General features: G+C 43.3%; 1 protein-coding gene across 5 annotated transcripts in view; it reads right to left on the minus strand.

The window, feature by feature from the left end:
- LOC126336369 (calcium-activated potassium channel slowpoke) overlaps nucleotides 1-23,910 on the minus strand; it is a 1,528,406-nt gene that overhangs the window by 1,466,978 nt on the left and 37,518 nt on the right. The window lies entirely within an intron of this gene.

Here is a 23,910-nt window from a genome sequence, read left to right on the forward strand (position 1 = left end):
TTCTTTGAAGGAAATAATTTAAAAGTCGGTATTACACAAGATTTTAATAACATCGGAACTACTAAAAACCACCATTGATCTTCCAAAATGTAATATTCCACTCCCCAGATCGAACCCCCTGCTCCCAATAACACTGGCAGTTGACCCTTAACGTAAATAAATGTTAACATATTGCGTATACATACGAAAAGAAATCCACTACTGTACAGGTGCACTACTGATGACAAACAGCTGGAGACAGCGTCTGCCGTAAAATGTCTTGGCGCAACTATCCAGAACGGCCTTAAGTGGAATGACCATATAAAACAGATAGTGGGAAAAGCAGACCCAAGACTCAGATCCTTCGGAAGAATCTTAAGGAAATGTAACGCACCCACGAAAGAAGTAGCTTATAAGGTTCTTGTTGGCCCGATTCTCGAGTATTGTTCATCTATCTGGGATCGAACGAAGAGCTGCGCGTTTCGTCACGGGATCGTTTAGCTGGTGAGGGAGCATTATGGAGATGCTAAACATACTCCACTGGCAGACGTTACAAGAGAGACGTTATGCATCACGGAGAGATTTACTACTGAAATTTTGGGGCAGGAATTTTCAGGAGGAGTCAGGCAAAATATTATTTCAAACTTCCTGGTAGATTAAAACTGTGTGCCGGACTGAGACTCGAACTCGAGACCTTTGTCTTTCGCGGGCAAGTGCTCTACCACAAGGTCCCGAGTTCGAGTCTCGGTCCGGCACACAGTTTTAATCTGCCAGGAAGTTTCATATCAGCGCACCCTCCGCTGCAGAGTGAAAATCTCATTCTGGAAACATCCCCAGGCTGTGGCTAAACCATGTCTCCGCAATATCCTTTCTTTCAGAAGTGCTAGTTCTGCTTGGTCCGCATGAGAGCTTCTGTAAAGTTTTGGAAGATAGGAGACAAGATACTGGCAGAAGTAAAGCTTTGAGGAGGGGGCGTGAGTAGTGCTTGGGTAGCTCAGATGGTAGAGCACTTGCCCGCGAAAGGCAAAGGTCCCGAGTTTGAGTCTCGGTCCGGCACACCGTTTTAATCTGCCAGTAAGTTTCATATCAGCGCACATTCCGCTGCAGAGTGAAAATCTCATTCTGGAAACATATAAGTTCCCCACACATACATTTCGCGTATTGACCACGAGGAGAAAATTCGAGAAATTAGGGCCAATGCAGAGGCTTACCGACAAACATTCTTCCCACGCGCTATTCGCGAGTGAAACAGGGTTGGAGGGATCAGATAGTGGTACCGAAAGTACCCTCTCCCACACACCATTAGGTAGCTTGAGGAGTATGATGTAGATGTAGAACAAACGATCGTATGGGCACCCTTGTATATACGTACATACATACACGCATACACACCTCATTTCTAGCTGAAAAGGAAGTAGCCACAGATGTCACTCCAACGCCAATTAGATGTAGAACAGATAATAACACATATATTACACGCTCAGCCCGCATCTCGTGGTCGTGCGGTAGCGTTCTCGCTTCCCACGCCCGGGTTCCCGGGTTCGATACCCGGCGGGGTCAGGGATTTTCTCTGCCTCGTGATGGCTGGGTGTTGTGTGACGTCCTTAGGTTAGTTAGGTTTAAGTAGTTCTAAGTTCTAGGGGACTGATGACCATAGCTGTTAAATCCCATAGTGCTCAGAGAAATTTGAACCATTTGAACCATTACACGCTCATCATTACTATAAACAATATATTATACACACAAACCATCCTCGTGAATTAGTCTGTTAATGGAAACCCCATCAGAATCCCTTGAGTTGTTCCTGAGATTAACCTTCAAAAATAGCGAGAAAAAAAACGAGGCGGGGAACTGTAATTAATAATATGTATACGATGAGCGGAAATAGATCAACTGATATGCGATGTGGTCGTTTATCTTTACACTGAAATAAGGAACGTTAGCGAAGAAAAGCATGCCAGGGAGATGAGTGTCTTAAAACTCTGGGAAAGGAAATATATATCTTAAAGGTAGCCTAAACAAACTATTTCAGATTCACCTGTGTCCAAGAAATCACGCAGGCTAATGCGACCAGCGAGCATTACTTACAGCAAAATGCAGCGGTATGTTTCTCTGGGTGAAGCACACATCCATGGTGCAGAAGGTGCAGCGAGAACGTCTATGAAACGTACTGGTGGTGACGACCGCGGGGCCTAGCCGGAGACACATTCGAGGCATCTAGGCGTCACCGCGGAAACGTCTAATAATAGGGGTATCGAGAAATGGCAACAATTAGCTACGCTTAACGACGCCGCTGCTGTTAGATTCTTCCCGATAGGGCTTGTCCAGCCTCAGGTTGTCGGAAGGAGAGGCAACGTCTAAAACCAAGGTGGCATCTGGCGTACAGTACCTCTAGATAAAGTGACGCACGAGGTCACTCATAATGAATGAAGCGAGTACAAACGTCTATAAGTATTCAATGCATAGCGACACAGCAATGAGAATTTCTTACGTGAAATAAACTTCAAAAAAGTTTTACATACTTCGTAGATGTTCCATATTACTCCTCTTTATCACACGGAAGACATTTAAACGGTAATTCATTTCACGTCACATATTCTGAAGCAAACATGACGTCACCTGTGTGGGAACACCAGAAATTTTCATTTTGAGTTCTGGAAATGTCCTACGACAAGAAATGTATGGTTGTTAAGTATGTGATGACATCGCACAAAACACAGTAATGTTGAATGTTGTGCCAGTTAACCTAGTCGCTTATTGAGGTTCTTGATTGTATCGCTAACGTAATCATTTCTGCTCTGTGATGAAAGAGCAGTTGTTAAATTCAAATATCGAGGATGCCTTCTATACAGAATCCGACATTTTCACTTACGAAAGAGAAGTTTTCAGTTATACATCACCATGAATATGAAACCATCGAAACTGTAAACGTTGTTTTACACAGAAACTTCCTGACAGATCAAAACTGTGCAAGACCGAGTTCGACGATGGGACTTTTGCCTCTCATGACCAAGTGCTCTACCGACTGACCTATCGAAGCATGACTCACCGCCAGCCCTCACACTTTCCTTCTGCCAGTACTTCTTCTCCTATCTCCCAAAATTCACTGAGGTTCTCCTGCATAGCTTGCGGGACTAGACACCTAGAAAGGAGGATGCTGCGAAGAAATGGCTTAGCCACAGTTCAACGAATTTTTCAGAATGAATTTTCACTGTGCGGCAGAATGTGCACTGTTTTGCAACTTCCTGGTCAATTAAAACTATGTCTGAGCGGGATTCGAACACGGGCCTATTCTCTGTAATTCTTATCACTGTATCGATATAAATTAAATAGTTATAGCCATTTGCAATCGCTGCACTCATTTTGAATTAGGCTATGTACAGGACGTTTAAAAAGATGTACCATGTTCACACACGAGATCCTGCTGGTAAAAACTAGAAAAAATCTCTCTTGCATACATTTGCCTGGAAAGGAGTATGAACCAGTTTACTTTTGTCGAGAAGGGTCGGTCATGACAAGGGAGTCTAACGACCAAACGCATATACAAATAATCTTAAAATACCGAGATGTATGTGTTGCAACACACTAATGTCATTTTTGTGTAAGATGCTGCATTACTGAACAATCGATGTATGTATATTAACCAATCTACCAATTACAGAAGCACAAGTCGCTGAAGAGCTGTAACTTTTAACAGACATTATGATAAGTAGTTTCACAAATGTCATAAGCGACCTATTGTTTGAAAAAGAAACTAGAAATTTTCTTGTAACAATAGATGTTAACACGAGCAGTACTTACAGTCATATTTACAACGACAAAAAAGTTTCTCTTTGTTGAATGTAGAAATCTCATAAATTTGAGATTAGCTCGAAGAATTTTTCAGTAACGGAACTCAGGTCGCTATCCTAGATACCAAATGATTAACAAAAGCGGAAGCAACATAAGGTTAACAGAAACTTCAATGTTCTCAATGTGTGAAACTGATTTATCAAATACCACTCTGGTCAAACTGTTCTCCACATGAAAGTATCGTCGGTGCATGGGTGGAAGCAAATGCGAGTCTACTTAGAGACTGTTTTCAGTTTAACTAATGAATGGCGCCTTTCTTTAAATATACTTTCCAAGACAAAAGGAAACGACGCAGCACGAAGGAATAATACGAATGGAACAGAAATCGGTAGATGTGATGTACAAATACAGACAAACAAATGAATTACAATTTTAGAAAAATTGGATATTTTGTTCAAGAGAAAGAGCTTCATACATTGACAAGGCGAATAACAACTTGCGTAAGGACCAGAGGGTAAGCATTGCATAACTGACATGCCCAAGTTGTGAAGCTCTTCCTCTTGAATAAATCATCCATTTTTCACAAACTACACTACTGGCCTTTAAAATTGCTACACCACGAAGATGACGTGCTGACACGAGGAAAGTTTCCAACCGAATTCTCATACACAAACAGCAGTTGACCGGCGTTGCGTGGTGAAATGTTGTTGCGATGCCTCGTGTAAGTAGTAGAAATGTGTACCATCACGTTTCCGCCTTTGAGAAAGGTCGAATCGGTGTTTGGTGACATCGTGGTGAACGCACATTGGAAGCCTGTATTCGTCATCGCCATACTGGCGTAACACAAGGCGTGATGGTATGGGGTGCCATTGGTTACACCTCTTGTTAGCATTGACGGCACTTTGAACAGTGGACGTTACATTTCAGATGTGTTACGACCCGCGGCTCTGCCCTTCATTCGATCCCTCCGAAACCCTACATTTCAGCAGGATAATGCACGACCGCATGTTGCAGGTCATGTACGGGCCTTTCTGGATACAGAAAATGTTCGACTGCTCCCCTGGCCAGCACATTCTCCAGATTTCTAACCAATTGAAAACGTCTTGTCAATGGTGGCCGAGCAACTGGCTCGTCACAGTACGCCAGTCACTACTCTTGATGAACCGTGGTATCGTGTTGAAGTTGCATGGGCAGCTGTACCTGTACATGAGATCCAGGATCTGTTTGAGTTAATGCCCGGGCGTATCAAGCCCGTTATTACGGCCAGGGGTTGTTGTTCTGGGTACTGATTTCTCAGGTTCTACGCACCCAAATTGCTTGAAAATGTATTCACATGTCAGTTCTGGTATAATATATTTGTTCAATGAATACCCGTTTATCATCTGCATTTCTTCTTGGTGTAGCAATTTTAATGGCCAGTAGTGTATAACAATTGTTTATCGGTACATGAACATCACATCTGCCAATTTCACTCCCATTCGAATAATTCCTTCGTGATGCGTCTTGTTTTTTTTTATTTTTGCCTTAGAGTGTATTCACCACAAATAATGCGAAATCCGATTAACACACGGCTATTGGCCGGCCGGTGTGGCCGAGCGGTTCTAGGCGCTTCAGTCTGGAACCGCGTGACCGCTACCGTCACAGGTTCGAATCTTGCCTCGGGCATGGATGTGTGTGATGTCCTTACGTTAGTTAGGTTTAAGTAGTTCTAAGTCTGGGGGACTGATGACCTCTTGATGTTAAGTCCCATAGTGCTCAGAGCCATTTGAACCATTTGAACACACGGCTTTCGTACTAGAGCTCCATTTCAGACGACAACATGACGGATAGCTCTGCCTGTACATCTGTACAAAACTGGACAGCAGCTCAAGGGCATACCATAAGTGACCATAGGTTGATTACTTTCGTCTAAATTAGGGGACAATAGCGGAAATGCAGTTTCAAAATAGCTTTCAGAAAAATTTCAGAAGGACCAACTATAAGCTGTTAAGTGTACCAAGATAAGATGTGGGAATGATAAGCAGGAGAAGACTGTACGGTTCCTAGAGAGTCTAATTAAAGCAAGTAATGTTGCAATTCCCAGTGACAGGGCAGGCATGCTTCCAGAAAGTATCCCTGAAGCGTGGAGCTCACCAATCTGAGGAAAAGAGTCCGCAGAGGTCGAAGCGAGTTATAGACAAGTCTGAATTCAGTTAGAAGGGCAGAATTAACTCCTCGTTACCGAGAGCACATTCAGAACCGAAATATAAAGATAGAATCTGCTATGGACAACTTCAGATTAATCGAAGGGCACTCTATAAGAACTAGGAAGTCAAAATATCAGGTCACCCTTAGTTCATATGGCTCTAAGCACTATGGCATTTAACATCTGAGGTCATCAGTCCCCTAGACTTAGAACTACTTTAACCTAACTAACCTAAGGACATCACACACATCCATGCCCCAGACTGGATTCGAACCTGTGATCATAGCAGCCGATTGGTTCCGGACTGAAGCGCCTAGAACCGCTCAGCCACAGCGGCCGGCACACTTAGTTCCTTAACGTTAATAGTTAACCAGTAACCCACTATCCTCGATGCTTTTAAGAATCTAGCTCCTACGAATAAAATATTGTTTCACGCACCTAATTGTTTATGACTTCATGTCTGCTGCACTATGTGTCACACAATAAGATATTTTTTGGGGTACGTTGAGTGGTATATATGGGTGCTGTCTGCAAAATGTGTTGCGAAGACGTAATGGTAAAGAAGTAATAAATTACACTTTGTACTTACTGAATGACGAATCAAAATGTCGTATGCGATAAACTTTTGTCTCTTAATTGTAGTGGGGAATGTAAGTGAGAAAAAAAATTCGAAATTATGTGTAAGATTTATTGGAAGTCTCGAAGTGCTCTTATCCTCAAGTACTTGAATATAGTGTGGGTACTTTCCCTACTGGAGCTACTATGCCCCTATATACGTACTTATATACAGTTTCTAACTTACATACTTGGCTTCTTCGCATTCGGGAGGACGACGGTTCAATCCCGCATCCGGCCATCCTAATTTAGGTTTTCTGTGATTTCCCTAAATCGCTCCAGGCAAATGCCGGTATGGTTCCTTTCAAAGGGCACGGCCGACTTCCTTCCCCGTCCTTCCATAATCTGATGATACCGATGACATCGCTGCCTGGTCTCATTCCCCAAGCAACCCAAACCAACTTAGCTTCTTGAGTTAATCCTTCATCGTAAAACTATACCTCTTAATCAATAGACTAGATAGGATTTTAAATTTTAAAAATTGACTACGGGTAGTCAATTTTTTGTTGAGCCCGGACGTCCTTACATACAACTGAGTGACCGTAGATGTTTTGTGATTTACTTATATATGGTCAACTGGTCACTGGTTGGCATCAGTCAGCCACTTTACTGCCAAGGGTTCTATTAACAGATGACAGGTAACAAGAAGATACCGATGTTGAGCAAACGTGACTTAGGGGTTTGAGAACAATGGGGCTGATAATCCCGTTGATGACAAATATATTCTGAAAACGATCGATATGTTTAATATATGAAATGCAATGATAGCATGGCATTGTTGGCCGGAAGGCCCCATGCGGGGCAGTTCGGCCGCCGTATTACAAGTTCTTTTTAGTTGACTCCACTTCGGCGACTTGCTTCGTCAATGATGGTGAATGAGACACAACACCCAGTCATCTAGAGGCAGAAAAATTCCCTGATACCGCCGGGAAAATTACCCAGGACCCCGTGCTCGGGAAGCGACAACGGTACCGCGAGACCCCGAGCCGCGGACGTCGAGATATAATGAGACAAGATGGCATTCCTGCCCGGATATTGACGTTTTAGGTACAGCCATTGCTGCCACTTTAGGCGGGCTGTTCAGTAAGCGATTTGCCAAATTTCCAAACATGGTGTAATAATGATACGCAATTTTAGTGTAAAGGATCATGTAACCCAGCCACATCCGTCGCCAGGTGCTACGCCGTTGGTGAGTTTCCCGCAGAACGGATAAAACCTGTGATTTAAACTCTGCTGAAGGCGCCGCTGGAATTCAATAGCCGTAAATATTTCACCGGAACGTCGCAGGGAAGGGCACGCGCGGTCGTTGTGCAATATTAAGAAGGGGTACGAAGCAGTGAGACGTGTGACGGCGCAGAGCGGTGACCCAACGCGCGCTGCTGCATTGCGGGTTGCCGTCATCGCGGGACTGGCACGCACTGGCACGGCAGCCAGCGGGCGGTCGGACGGCAGACACAAAAGACAGCGCCGGTGCGTGCCTCCCGGTCGTCGTCCATTGGAAGGACAATTAAACGTTCGCTCTTTGTTAGACCGAACCCTGTTGACTGCAGCAAAAAATCCTAGTGCCAATTCGTATGTCCAGCACAGACGCCGTTGTAAAGTAGGAGTAGAGTGCCTCCCTTCTGTTTTATGTTTTTACTAGCTGACAAACCCAGCACTGGCCGGGTATTCATTTTGGCAATTTTATTCTGAAGGTGGCAGGGGTAAAATACAGGGAGCAAAAAGCTATATATAATTTGTACAGAAACCGGATGGCAGTTATAAGAGTCGAGGGGCACGAAAGGGAAGCAGTGTTTGGGAAGGGAGTGAGACAGGGTTGTAGCCTACCCCCGATGTTATTCAATCTGTATATTAGACAAGCAGTAAAGGAAACAAAAGAAAAATTCGGAGTTGGAATTAAAATCCATGGAGAAGAAATAAAAACTTTGAGGTTCGCCGACGACATCGTAATTCTGTCAGAGAGAGCGAAGAACCTGGAAGAGCAGCTGAACGGAATGGACAGTGTCTTGAAAGGAGGATATAAGATGAAAATCATTAAAAGAAAAACGAGAATAATGGAATGTAGTCGAATTAAATCAGGTGATGCTGCGGGAATTAGATTAGGAAATGAAACGCTTCAAGTAGTAAAGGAGTTTTGCTATTTGGGGAGCAAAATAACTGAGGATGGTAAAAGTAGAGAGGATATAAAATGTAGATTGGTAATGACAAGGAAAGCGTTTCTGAAGAAGAGAAAATTGCTAATATCGAGTGTAGATTTACGTGTCAAGAAGTCGTTTCTGAAAGTATTTGTGTGTAGTATAGTCATGTATGGAAGTGAAACATGGACGATAAATAGTTTGGACAAGAGGAGAATAGAAGTTTTCGAAATGTGGTGCTACCGAAGAATGCTGAAGATTAGATTACCCATCTAATCACATAACTAATGAGGAGGTATTGAATAAGATTGGGGAGAAGAGGAGTTTGTGGCACAACTTGACTAGAAGAAGAGACCGGTTGGTAGGACATGTTCTGAGGCGTCAAGGGATCACCAATTTAGTATTGGAGGGCAGCGTGGAGGATAATAATCGTAGAGGGAGACCAAGAGATGAATACACTAAACAGATTCAGAAAGATGTAGGCAGTAGGTACTGGGAGGTGAAGTAGCTTGCACAGGATAGAGTCGCATGGAGAGCTGCATCAAACCGGTCTCTGGACTGAAGACCACAACAAAAAACATATTAGAAGCGAAAACAAAAAATGAACTGAGTTTGTAGCGTAAATTTCATTTCCATGTATTCGTGAAAACTCTGTTTGAAATGATCGCAGAAAGTTTTTGTACGCCGGTCCTCGCGTGTCTATAACGTCTCTATGGCAATGCCTCTTCATATCTCTACAGACAACTATTGTTTTCGCCTACAACCGTTCGCACTTCGCAGCTGAAGGCTGTCGAATATACTGCCAGGCGTCAGGGATTTCCTGAAGTTGACTCAGCTGTAGGAGTGTCCTAGTAGCGAATAAAAAATGTATGAAACCTTGCTGCATTATGCCACATCTCTTCAAGCATTCACGTCATATCTCCTGACGTATGTTAGGTATGTGGTTCTTACCCATACAACGATTACTGCGAAAGTAAGAAATATGTATACCAGGTTTGGTTGAAATCAGTCCCAGAGTTTAAGAATAGACGCGGAACACACATTTTTATAATACATATGGATTTCTTTTACAGTCCGATCATACGAGAATTCAGAATGCCGTAAATGATTTCGAGCACCCAACGATCAACTTTAGAGTGTCAGTGGAGAGAGGCAAAGATTAATTACAGAATCTATTAAATCTGTTAAGTAACTATGTACGCAATGACGCAAAAAATAAAATTACATCCAAAGGCAAATACTGCAATGCTCCGGTTGCGTTGTCAACAAAGTGAAAGGCAATTCCGTATAGAGGCAGAGGTATAGATAGAGACAGATCTTTTATACGCGGAGTAAAATCGTGTGTGTATTTCTACATACCTATCTTCGCTAAAGGAATAGCTAGTTCTGCATATTTTATAGTCACATCCCTTAGAGTAATGTGATACGCCTCTTAAATAATTTTGAAGAACTTAAAAAATTAAAAGCAATATTTAAATTTAAGCATTTGTACGAAAAGGAAGGACGGTGAGACTGTGGGGAAGGGGGGGGGGGCAGTAGGAAGTGAGGAAGTTTTTCATAGGCAGTCGATTATGAAGATGCATTAAACAAAGAAATTGTTACAATTTAATAATAATATAAAGCAGTGCGCTAAAGAATAATAATAACAATAATAATAATAATTGGTGGCATATGACATTCTTTAGTAAAAATGAGATTAGGTGCATGTAGACCTCTAGGTTCCAACAATCAATCAGTTAATTGATTAGTTGAGTGCATGTTCAATATATCATTTGTACTATTAATTGTAAACATGTGAAACTTGACGTTTTACGTTCACATTGCGCATTTATATGTGAATATGGCTACATGCTGTTCATTTACATTTTTTGAATACAAGTGCGAAATTCCTACCAACCATCTTTTACATGTTACAAAAATTGAAATTATTGTACAGAATAGAGTGACTTGTTAAGGTGAAAATTTTTCAGTTTGTTTTCAAATTTAGGTTTGCTGTCTGAATTCTGTATCATTTGGAAAGTGACCAAAAATTTTGATGGTAGCACTGTGCAGCCTTTTCTGTGCTAAAAGCAAAGTTAATGTGGAATAAGGAATGTCATTTTCTCCTGGGTTTGTAATTACGGACATCATTCTTCCTTTTGGACGCTGGTGAGTTATTTACACAAATTAATAGGAAATATATATGGGGTGAAGCAGTAGTCAAAGCAAATGTACAATAATAGGTGAGCAACATATATCAATCTCAGAGCACGTTCTTAAGCAGTGAAGATTTCATTCTTAAAATGAGTCATTCCTTATGAGAGCATCGAATAAAATACGCGAAATATGTTAACTTTATTATCGATTTCTCCCCAAGATTTGCAATGATTCGAAGAAGAAATGTGGCTGTACTAAATAGTTCATCTCCATCGATAGTTTGAAATTCTTTCCAAACTAACTTCAATTGTGAGCTCATATCAGCAGCAAGTTGAGCACCATTGTACGGAAGGTGTGCTAGTTGCTTGCAGTAAATCAGAAAATTGGAGATTAAATGACAGAGATTGAGTTCTAATAATGAAATTTGGTGTTATTCGTTGAGCTTTGCCTTGTCGCAATTGTCAGTAAGCCTCGCTTTTCGTCTTTAGCATCTTGTTGTTGTTGTTGTTGTTCAAGACTTACAACGGAAGCGTATCGCTTTTATTCTCGAAGCGGCATCAGTGGTGGCTCTATAAATATAATCGTAGCCTACTTAAAACGTCCGGGGCTCGTCGTCTTGCGGTAGCATTCTCGCTTCCCGCACACGGGGTCCCGGGTTCGATTCCCGGCGGTGTCAGGGATTTTCTCGGCGTCGAGATGACTGGGTGTTGTGTGTGTTTCATCATCATTCCATCCTCATTCACTCGCAAGTCTCCGTAACGGCGTTAAAGAACTTGTGGAGCGGCAGCCGAACCGCCCCGCGAGGGGTCTCCCGACCATCAACGCCATACTGTCATTATACTTAAAACGTTTCTATATTTTGCTATGTATAGATAAAACTGCTTTCGCTTATGAATCTGGTCTACAATTTGCTTACCGTTTTCATTACGCCTTTTAACACTGTTTTTACGTCGACTGGTTGTCGTTAGCACAGGTTGTAGGGAAAGGTACCGATTGCACTCTCACCAGTCGCCATTTTTTGCCTTCTACAAACCTACTTAATCTTTTGTTACATTTGCATTCTTTGTACTTCGCTTTTGTAAAGCTGCACTCGTTATCTTCACAGAAATTTTACTGTTGTTCGGTCTGCTTTGTATTAAGAGCTATTTTTTGTGTTAGCTTTTCTTGTGGCTTGTGTAACGTTGACCAGTACCCGACCTCTGGGGACTATTCCCTACCTGCAGTCCAGACAACTGCAAACGTGCGTGCAAATAAAAATTTTAATCAGGTTATTACACATTTTAAAATTGTTTCTCTACTTTCGTATGCCTTGCGCAACTGTTTCGCTTATGACGACAAAACCTAAAGAGTCTGTTTCTAGAAGTAGAATTACTCGCTGTCCTTCCACTGCTCTTAATTAACCTCGGCGCGGGAGCGCAGTATTTCCTAATGAAGTCCATTTAAGAGGGACGTATCCTTAATTGTTGGTTACACTCTGCGTGTTTGCGGGCATCCTTAATGTGGTCGCTGGTGTCATTCCGGTTGGAAATTAGAGCGGCGACTAAATGGCTGTAACAGTAGCAGCACCATACGTCGCTCAAGAAATACAGGGAGCGGCTGGGGGACGGGGGGGGGGGGGGGGGGGGGAGCAGCGTCTGGCGCTGCACTAACATTTCTTGTAGCGTCAACCTCATAGCCAGCTGAATCCATTTGTTTACAGCCAGCGACATTTTTCTTACCCGGAGCAACTCCAGAAGCAAATAAACCTTTCATGGTGGCAAAGGACGCAATATGCAGATGACATTGAACCACACTTATGCAGGCTACGTTCGCTTTAGTTGCCCCTCAGGCTGGATTCGACCTCTGCCAAATGTCCTGATTCGCGTCGTTGCTGACTTTGCCTCGCGGCGCTTGTCAACCGGTGCCGAGTACAACTTTTTTCATCAGACTTTTTGAATCACGTTTAAGAAATTAATTCCCCTGTTTATTCCCTTTAAACAGGCATAGAAAACTGACACTCTAACCTCCTTCAAAACTTGCAGAGATCTTGAGAAATGTCTGAAGCAGACTGTCGCAGAAGGCTTCCCTTATTGTACAATATTACCTCATACTGACTGTCTCTGGAATGAAGCGGTCGCAATAATGTTAGTAATACACAAACTTATTTTCATTAACATTTGACCTGAGTCGATGCATTGTGAACCATCATCTGCCCTAAAAGAAGAAAAACAGGAGGCACTCTAGAACTAAGGATATTTAACATTTGAAACAATTCAACACCTAACATCGTGACATTGCACGTCATATTGCTTGCTACGAACAGCCCATCAGTGTGAACTACAGTCTCTCAGGAAACAGACTAAGGGCTGCGAAGCCCTCCCCAACATATCAGCTCAGACAGACACCACTATATGTCACACATGCAATTTTCGTTTCAAAATGAATCCTAAATAAAACACTGAAGTTTAAGAACTGGAAAGGCAGCCATGACGATTATCAGGAATTTTTGCTCATAATTGTGAATGAAGTTGCGAATTTGCAAATAAAAATTTTCAGGGCCAACATTTTCATCTGAATGATTTGTTTTGCAGTCAGATAATCAATTTCATTGAAAACGGATTGCTTTCTCAAAGTACGTTCTTAAAAACTGCATCTGGTGTTTTGCTTTTAGGTGCAGAGATGGAAACATTTTGCGGTTGTCCAACATGCGAACTCTCTTTGTACATTTATCCATGCGAGAACACAGTTCTTCTAAATCGACTCTGCAACATTGAAATGTCTGCCCTTCCGCTTTATTGATAGTCATACAGTACGCCAATCATTCTGGAAATTTGTGCAATTTAAAATCTGAGCAGTAAGTTAGCTGAAGTAAGTGGAATTCATGGTATGAATACTGACTCATTTCTCTTTTCCAAATAATATTTCCGCTTCTACGTTTTCATTTAGGATTTTTACCGGTGGTCGCACCAGAAACACTGGCCGAATTCAAGAATTCTGTTGGGAAGTTTACGTTTTTTTCTTGGTTCATCACTTTCAATTGACTTCAATATTATTTTCTTCCCATGGTGTGACACTCCGTATTCACTGATCTGTCTGACGACTACGTAATTTTTTGTCGCTAAAATTTTTCACTCACTCAACTATTCTCTGCTTCAATTGATTCTCTGTAATATCGGATATATTTTTTTTAATTATTTGTTCCTCTGTCTTTACTCCGTTGCACAACGAATCGGTTAAGAGAATTTTATTGGACTGGGGATCAATGCGATATGCGCCGTTTCCAAGTTGTATTCTAGATAGTTACAGAACATTCAAGAACGTTTTGGAACATTCGTTAATATTAGAAAAAGTTCGAGAACACTGATGAAGAAGGAACAGAAAACGTCCTGCTGACACCACGATGTAATGGCGACCTTTAAGAACACTTTTATCTCCGCAACTACAACAATACAGCTGCCACATCACAACCACTGTAGGGCACAACAGGAGAACGATGGGTAACACTAGCCGCAAAAACCAGCGACCGCCTTGGGTGGTTTTAGAAGCATCGGCAACGCCGTGGTAGTTAAAAGTGCATCTGCGTGGTCCTCCATCTAGGGAATCATTGTATGTCATTACTAGGGGCGTTGTGCTCAACACACCGCTCTTCCTCTGTGCCGATTTTCAAAATCGGGCCTTCAATTACTCCTCAGTTGCTCCCAAGCCTTTCATTAACACTTTTCGAGTCTCCGTACCAAAGAAAAATCTTTGGTAGCACAGGGAATCAAAGCCAGATCCCCGCTAGCTGTGGTTGAAAAAAAGACGTATGAATTCTGCCGACTTGCTGTGAAATTTAAAGCAGGATAAATTAATAGATGCAAGTCTCGCCGAAGGAATGTGCCAGTGGCAGTTTGAGGCTGTCCCTCTGCGAGATGGCCGGGAGGCTAATGAACCGAGTCCGGCCCCCAGTCTCATTACTGCGTTAGTGGCGCAGTTCCGACGGGGGGAGGGTCTGATGGATATTGCCACAGTGACCCCATCTCATACTTTGATCTCCTTCCCTAACTTTACAGCTGCACAAATGGGCCGTAACTACTCAGACAAAGCTGGCAGTTCTAACTACTAGTTCTGGCACATAGTTATCGAGAATTTCTGCACAACGAACAGTCTCGCGATGCTGGAGACGATAGCTGGTTGTTTCTCTTTACAAAATGGGTAAAATGGAAGAATGATAGACCGATACAAAGTTGTATGTACTTGCATGTGAAAAGTATACCCTTTTTTAAATACGAAAATGTTTTGTTCTATGGACAAAACAAAATTTTATCCCGCTTTCTATGTTCATTCGTGAAACAACACGAGTCTTTTTTTAAAAAACGCCTCATATATATATCTAGTCTGGGCCAGCAACATAGTTACCTCGACATCGGTACCGATTGAAAGATACTGGCTTCGAGGATAAACCTGGCCCATCTCATTGAAGGTCATGTGAAGAAGGTTCTTTCGATATTAAGCATTAAATTCGGGAATTTGAAGTTCCTACAATCTATTACAGTACATTAAGCCCTTGACTCAAAATTATACTTCCACTCTCCCTAGTTTAATGTTTTCGTGGTTTCCCTCTTGACGTGAATAATGGGATCGTTTCCTAAACAAGTCCACGACCGATTGTCTTCTCTATCCATATCCACTCGCGCTTCTGTTCTGTATAGTGACTCCGGCACCAAGTGTGCCTGTAACGTTACTGTCTATTTTATGTTGCATAGCTGTTTCTTCGTCTGCAGTTTTATTTTCTACAAGAAAACGCCGGCCGGAGGGGCCATGCGGTTCTAGGCGCTACAGTCTGGAGCCGAGCGACCGCTACGGTGGCAGGTTCGAATCCTGCCTCGGGCATGGATGTGTGTGATGTCCTTAGGTTAGTTAGGTTTAATTAGTTCTAAGTTCTAGGCGACTGATGACCTCAGAAGTTAAGTCGCATAGTGCTCAGAGCCATTTGAACCATTTTTTGCAAGCAAACACGAATGAGGAAATAGTTACTCCCGTACTGAAATACGCACGAGCATTAGCACTAGCACCCTAAGACGGCTCCTGCAGCTCAATAAATGAAATAAATTTCGTAAATAAGTCTGAGATCAATGTACAAAATTTCTAGATGCTTTAATAGATTTCTTTCTTTATTACGCCGTTTCGGCTATAACCACCATCAGATGTCAAAAATTTAGAACTTGTAAACCAAAGTTTAGTGTCAGTTTTAAGAACCCATGCCCAATGAGGCATCAGTCGAGTCGATGCGCCGATTTGCCATAGGTTCTTAATACTGACATTGGACTCTTTTATATCTGTCGATGGTTGTAGGCGAAACGGTGTAATAAATAGGGAAATTTATTAAGCAACCTAGACGGTTTTATTCACAGAAAAGGGTCCTACAGAATAAATTCCGAATATTCTAATTTAATTACGCCTCTTCACGAACTGCAGTTAAATCACATAAGGCAATTACCTGCGTGAAAAGAACTTGTCAGCACGAGTCTCCATTAGCATTTTGTTGCCCGTCAATAAAAATATTTTTTACTCTAGAACGTGAGAACTTAATTAAATTCAACGGTCACAATCCACCTTAAACGCAAAGACGGACAAATGTGATGGACAGGGAGCCCGCCTCGCTTATGGCTCGATACCGCCAACCGGCCACTTTTTGAAGAAGATCCTTTTTCCACTTACGCGGCATCACAGGGAATTGAAGCGACTGGCATAAAGGTAATGCGATCAAAAGTTGGAGGAGAGTTAGCAATGAGAACGGATGAAAGAAGGTAAGGACGGAGGTAGGGATGGCCACAGAAGCCGGCTTTGTGCATATGCTGAAGGCGCATTCATCTGGACCACCCGCTGCCCGTACGGAGAACGACAGGTCCGTATTAGCCACAAAGGAAGCAGTCTGCACTCACAGCAGCCACACGTAACGCGGACGAATACTTGAGGCACATACAGTGTCGTCCGGTTTCTCTCTGAGAGGATAAATAGTGTCTCATTTGAAACAAACTGATGTTATCAACACTTCATTTTTAAATTTAAAAACGTAACCAATTTTTAGTCAGATGTCACGTTCAGCCATTGTTTTGTCTTTCGTAACATCTTGAAAAAAATCCGAAAGCCTTGGTCGAACTAAACCTAACATCCTGCTTTCACCCTCAAAAATATTGTCTGTGAAAACAAAAGGGGAAAAGGAAATTAAAGATAATGGACTCAATCTGTTTGTGGCCAAGGTAGAATACTATATCGTATGCATGATTGCGCCCTTCCTACTAACTGCAACCCCTGATTCTTCGTCTAGAAATCTCTCCGTAATTTCTTTAAAACACTTATTTTACAATGATTAAGCAGATCCTTTCCGTTGTCTAGGCCTACACTGTTGTGAGGTGGCATTGTTCAACTACGAGCACGACCTTATGGCAAAGTGTCACTCGTTTTTTGTCGTTTAACGCCTGTCCGTAACCATAATGCCACCAGACAGTGTAAGAAAAACTGTAATTCTTCTTCACTAAATAACAGATTCACACATTTTATATCACTTTCATGTTTTATGGTCACACGCTGGAAATAAAGAAGCTTCTAGTGAAATTGAATTCGTAAACAATTTTTCCTTCGCTGGAGACTTTCAATTTCAAAACAATCTTGTCGGGTCAGTGATAAATTTTATTATATCAGCTTGAATAAACAAGCGAAAATAGTTTTAGGTCTGATAGGCTGACGAAATTTCTGGTTAATTGAAGAGTTGATCAGAACGATACGGATGTGCAATATGCGATAAACGACACCTCTAACCCTATGATTTTTTTGTATCATTTTCACTGCCGGTTTCAACTTAGTTCGGCTCTTTAGATAAAGTTCCTCTCCGGGGGACACCACCTTGACGAAGCACTGTCCGAGCGGGTGCACAGGCTTGCATATCCGTGTGAAGCTGAGGGCTATGCCGAAGGTAGAGGACCTACTGCCAGAAACGCCTGATGGATCAGACTAAGAGCGCCCCACAACGACCTGTCTTCCTTATCCACTCCTAGTCCTTACCCAATTCCCTTTCCCAACCCAGGGTGGAATGCGATCCGTGGCGAGGGGTGCATGGCACATGGGAAGATGTGTCGCAAACGGAGCCTCAGGGATACTGAGCGACCTCCCTGAGTAAGTAGCCTTACATTGCGCGGGGTTTTCGTGGCGTGGACCGTCTAGATCCCCAAATCTCGTGGGACCAAGATGGACACGACAAAATAAAATAAATTTAAACGAACTGAGGGGCAAACTGAGAACTCAGACACCCGAACATCGGAGTCAGGACCGATGCAATGCACTCCGACTAGTGAATCGGGGTCTAGGCCTGAGCCAGAAGTGGGAACTGTAACTGAGAAGTTGGACCAGATCAATATTAAAGCCTTGTCTGGGGCCCACAGGAGGAAACTCCTCAGGGAACAGAGACAAAAGAAAGGGAAAGAATGGCTTCCCAAACACAAGTGGCGGGAATCAAAAGGGCTTGAGCCCTTCCCCAAGAAAAAACTGTCTCAGGTTGAAGGGGATACACAGACCCCCGCAACGTCGAAGACAGGTAGCAAGAGGATAAGGGAGGAATCTAACATTTCCTCCTCGCTCGATAATCAATCCCAGAAAAAGCCGAGGCAAGAAATAGGGAAGCAGACCTATAGTACTGCAGTCTCCAGTTGTCCAGGAAGGCTATCTTCACAGCAGGAGGAAATTTTACAGATGGCCCTCTTAGGAAAGATTGGTGGTGGGGGGGGGGGGGGGGGGGGAGGACGAGGACGCTGGTCCAGGACCCAATTTCAGGAGGTTTTATTTAGATCGTGGTGCCCTCATTTTTGTTTATGAATGGGTGCCCATGCTATCCCCATGGGAGCTTAGTAAGACAGCAAAGGTATCAATATGGGTACCAAAGATCCTTAAGGATGTCTCTCCAAAGACTGTTCGAGAATATAGGGGTTCAGAACCCAAAAGCCTCGACAGAGTACTGGAGAGTTTTTGACCAGAAGGCTGTACCAAAAAGGACGAACTCTGGTGGTGGAGGTCGGAGAGAAGTCCCTGAAGGCGATGTGAGAGCAAGACCTGCAATTGTTTTTAGGTTCTCACAGGTCACCGTCAGGGTAATCAAAGACCTCAAAGGCAATGACGGAGACTGGAGGTACTGCAGATTAATCTGCAGAACAGTAAAGGGGCCACTGCTGCCCTGAGCCGCTGCCTGGGGAGATTGGAAGTAGATGTGGCCCTGATTCAAGAACCCTACTTATATAAAGGGGGCTTATCGGGGCTCAGTGGCACTGGGGGTAAGCTAATTTATGGTAAAAATCTAAGAAACTCCAGAACATTCATCTATGTAAGAAATGGAATTTCTTTCATTGAGTGGGCCTTGGTGGAACAATAACTTGGAAACGCAAGGAAAGGTGTTAAACCTTGCGAGAAGTAAAGAACAATGGGCAAAATATAGTGAGACCCTTTTCAGCTACAACCAATCCTGGAATGCATTCTGTGAGGAAGTGGAGAGCGTGGCTGCTCAAGCCACACTTCACAGAGTACCAACCGATCCAGTAGGTACGTTGAGGAAGGAGGATGGGGAATATACAAAGACCGCACATGAGACACTGGAACTGCTCCTCAAGACTCACGTTCCTCAATATGCTCTGGCGGATAACACAGACCGGAAAGTGATGCCAGAGACAATGGTTCTCAGACACTTGAAGAGAGGACTGGAAATCGGCCAAGGAGTGCGTGGACTTCAATAAAATCCAATGGGCGGTGGGAACATTCCAATCGCTCAAGTAACCTGTCCCAGATGGAATCTTTCCAGCTTTCCTGCAACAGGCAGGAGAGAATCTCATAAGAGTCCCATACATGTTATTCAGGGTTAGCCTAGCAGTAGGAATCATTCCCAATGCTTGGAGGGCAGTGAAGGCTGTCTTCATTTCAAAGCCTGGGAGAATTGATCACACCAAGGCCAAGGATATCAGACCAATCTGTCTATCCTCCTCCATTCTTAAAACATTGGAAAAACTGATTAATGTATATTATGTGGAGAGGAGGCTTATTAGAGCCCCTCTACATTCAAACCAACACGCGTATCAACCAAGTAAATCACGTGAGAGCTCTCCATCAGCTCGTTGGGAGTTGTGGAGAAAGCACTTCACTTTCAAGAAATAGCTCTCTGCAGCTTCCTGGACATCGAGGGGGCCTTCGATTCCGTGGTAAGGGCAGCAGAGATGCACGACCTAGGTACCACTATATGTAAGTGAACTAGGGTCATGCTTAGCGGAAGGAAGGTAGAGGCTACCATGATGAATGAAAAGATGGTACTTAACACCACTAGAGGTTGTCCACAAGGAGGAGTTCTGTCCCCTCTAATGTGGAATCTAATGACGAACGAACTCATTGAGGAACTAAATTCCATCAATGCTTTCGCCAAGGATACACAGATGACCTTGTCATAGTAATACTTGGCAAATTTACTGACATAGAAATATAGCAGAAGGTGTATTGGACATTGTGCAAGACTAATGAATTAAACAGGATCTAAGGGTTAACCCTAAGATGACTGTTGTGGTGCCATTTACGATGACACACATTCAACCCTCAAGTTGGACTCTAAAGCTCTTCGATAAAACTCTACCTGTGAAGGGGATAGTGAAATATCTAGGGGTAACCTTAGATGAGAAACTAACATGGCCCCCTCACGTTAAGAGCATCTGCTCCAAGGCGAAAGGTACTCTAGTGAGTACCAGAAGGGCTTGTAGCAAAAACTGGAGTCTAAGCCCCAGAGGTATGCACTGTAGGTTAGATCTAGAATTTCCTACAGGGCCATAGTTTGGTGAAAGAAGGTAGAACAGCGGGTTGCAGCTACGGAGCTTGCTAAGGGGCGCACTGGCCTGCTTAGCCATAACAGGCGAAATTAGCAGCACACCAACCGCAGCGATGGAAGCCATGCTGGACATGTCTCCACTGCACATTTGGGTCAAGATGGAGGCAGCAGCCGGTGCATGCAGACTTAAAACTGGTAAAAACTGGATCTCATTGGGATATCCAGAATCACACACTAAGATAGTGAGTGAGGTAAATATAGGAATGGCTGGGGAAATGACGGCCGACTACATAGTAACGCCCAACTGCTTCTACAGGACTAATAATATAATAATTGGAAGCAGGGAGCAGTAGGAAAAACAGTTCGACACCGTACGTGGGGGACATTGTTTGGTTCACCGATGGGTCGAAATCAGACCACGGCGCTAGGGCAGGGTTGTACGGGGTTCAGCCAAGACTGGGGGGCATCACCTCTGTAGGAAAACTGGCCTCGGCATTCCAGGCTGAAATTACTGCAATCAGGGCATGTGTGGAGGAGAATATGCGTAGGTGCTACAAAGACCATAGCATCTACTTCTATTCTGAAAGCCAGGCAGCCCTGAAATTGCTGGCAGCTCCTACAACGAGATCTAAGATTGTTGCAGAATGCCACAGAGCTCTGGTGGAGCTAGGGGGAAGCAATAGAGTAAACCAGTGTGGGTACCTGGCCATTTTGTTGTGTGTGACAAATAAAATTCGGGCTATAGTTTCCAACAAATGTAGTCTATGAAAGCTACGTCATAAAATAACTTTAAAAGACTTAAGTAAAACGCTTAGGTGACTAACCAGCGATGTTATAGGTAAGTTAAAAAATCCATAAATGTATGGTTGTCCGTGTAATATATGACAAGTAGGCCACCGTCTGCCCTAGAAAATAGTACATAATAAAACCATTACTTTCACATCGCCTGATGGTGGCAATAGTGCTGAAACAGGCCTTTTGTGATTAAATAAACATCTCAAAAAAAAAGAAGCAGCTTTTTGGACTTAATTCATAATGTCTTTGACTTTGTTGACACCCCGCGGACTACCGAACCTTCTCTAAGGACATCATGAGCGAGCAACCCCATTAAATTGGGTCACACCCCTTTGGGGTGCAGTGCGACTGCAATTTTTGGCTCTAGTGCACAGGGTGGGACCATGAAAGCATGTTCAAAATCATTCGACGAAATATGAACGCAATCCGAAGCAGCAAAAGGTGCTTACGCTTTTTCAGTCGCAAAAGGTCAGTCTAAGACATCGCCCTCTCCCACCCCACTGTGTAAAAACCTCGGTGCCATCCGCCCGTCTTTGTTGCACACTCTGAAAATATACATGTACAGAGAAACTGTGATGGGGTTCTGGGCGCTTGCAGACAGGCAATCTTTTGCGACCCCTTCAGTTTTGCATTCCTGCTAACAGCTGCAAAAGCAGCAACGTAGCCTGCCTGCAGGTGTCGAGGACTCTCGTCATCGTTTGTGTCTGTGCAAGTATATATTTTAAGTGCTCAACAAATGTTGGCTGGTACACCGAGGGTGTTGCCGAACTGAGAATCTTACCGGAAACCTTTGCCGTTTTATTTACATGTGTAATCGCACCACATCCCGTCGACATCGAGGTCATTAGAGAGGTAGCACATGCTCGGACCTTGTCAAGGAGGGCGAAGGAAATCAGCCGTGCCTTTTCAAAGGAACTATCCTGGCATTTGCCTGGAGCGATTTAGGGAAATCACGGAAATCCAAATCTGGGCGCCCGGACGCGGATTTGAACCGTCGCCTTCCCGAATGCAAGTCCACTGTACTAACTACTGCGCCATCTCGCTCGGTGTGATCAAATCACAGAAGGACGTGAAACATGAAGGCGGAAAAGCATAAGCAACCATTGCCACTTCGGATCACGTTCAAATTTCGCGAATGATCTGAACTGTCCCTAGTGTCTCCCCCCCTGTACACCAGAGCAAAAACTGCGATATCACCGCACTCCAAAGGAGTGGGGCCTCATTCAGTGGGGTTTGTAGACTGAAGCTGTCCTTAGAGAAGGATTAAATCGTCCTGGGGATGTCAGAAGTGTCAAAGGTTGTCAAGGACGTCGTTTTGTTCCCCATGACTCTACTCACTGTCGTTTGCGAATGCGATATCTATGGGAATCAACGCCTCAAGGGAAAAGGGTAGTTTCATTTATGCCTTTTGTGCACTCCCCACCTCCCCTAAAGCCTTTTAGTGTAGATCTGGGTGGAGGTGTATCTGAAGTGTTTTCTTCGGCCACCCATAAGCAGACCGAATGGCTTCATTGTTGTGCATCGCGGTTCTGCCCTCCACCGCAGAGGGGTCAAAAGAAGGGATGAAATGTCGGTAAGAGGGGGTCTGAATACATTGTGATGCGTCCCCAGGGCGCTGGGCAGAACTGTGGTGAAGTTTGGAGCCAGTGTGACATTATTAACCCACCTAACACTTCAAATAAACTTCTAAGCTGTGGCCTTTTTTCGCAAGTGTCGACACTTTGCTGTTTGAAGCGTAAGCGACACCAAGGTTAACGTCGCACGGCGTCACGCTTCTGAACCTCTACAGAGGAAGGTTGTAGGCACCTTTCAGCCGATTTCAAATTTCTACGTCGCAATAGGAGACCATTATAGCGTTTCGAAACCGTAATCCTTTAATTGTGTTCTGCAGTGTATATTATGGACTGGAAACGTTTTTCAATATTATAGATATTTATAAGATGGAAACTGGAGTGGAAAATTCTCACTCTTAGGTCACTTTGGTCGTTAGTCTGCACCACGGGGGGGGGGGGGGGGGGGGGGGGCAGAAAAGGGAAATCTTTATTTAGACTTTGGAATCTTAGTGTCTCAGCGTTTTCGTCTACTTATAAAGGTCTTGCCAGTTTATCCCATGTATAATGAGGAATAGCTCAGGAAGTTTGAATTACATATGTCAGACTTTTTTCCCCAAAAGCGCAGAATGCTTAATATCGTGAATGGGGCTCTGTTTCAATTTGCTGTTAATTAAGAAAATTGTTTTAATCCTGTCCCTGATTAGCAGATTTAATATGAAATTTAATCCATAAACGCGATTCTACAATGTTTTCGAAGACTTTTTTGTAATGACTCAAGTAATTAGTGAATTTATCTTTCAAATGTGTGTGTGTGTTTCATATCACCATCTAAGTTAAATGTTACGTTGGAGCTGCTTGGAATAAATCTTATTCATTGCGACACTGCCGCCTTCAAGAGGCTAATATCGACAT

The sequence above is a fragment of the Schistocerca gregaria genome, chromosome 1 (assembly GCF_023897955.1).
Source record: "Schistocerca gregaria isolate iqSchGreg1 chromosome 1, iqSchGreg1.2, whole genome shotgun sequence".
NCBI lineage: Eukaryota > Metazoa > Arthropoda > Insecta > Orthoptera > Acrididae > Schistocerca > Schistocerca gregaria.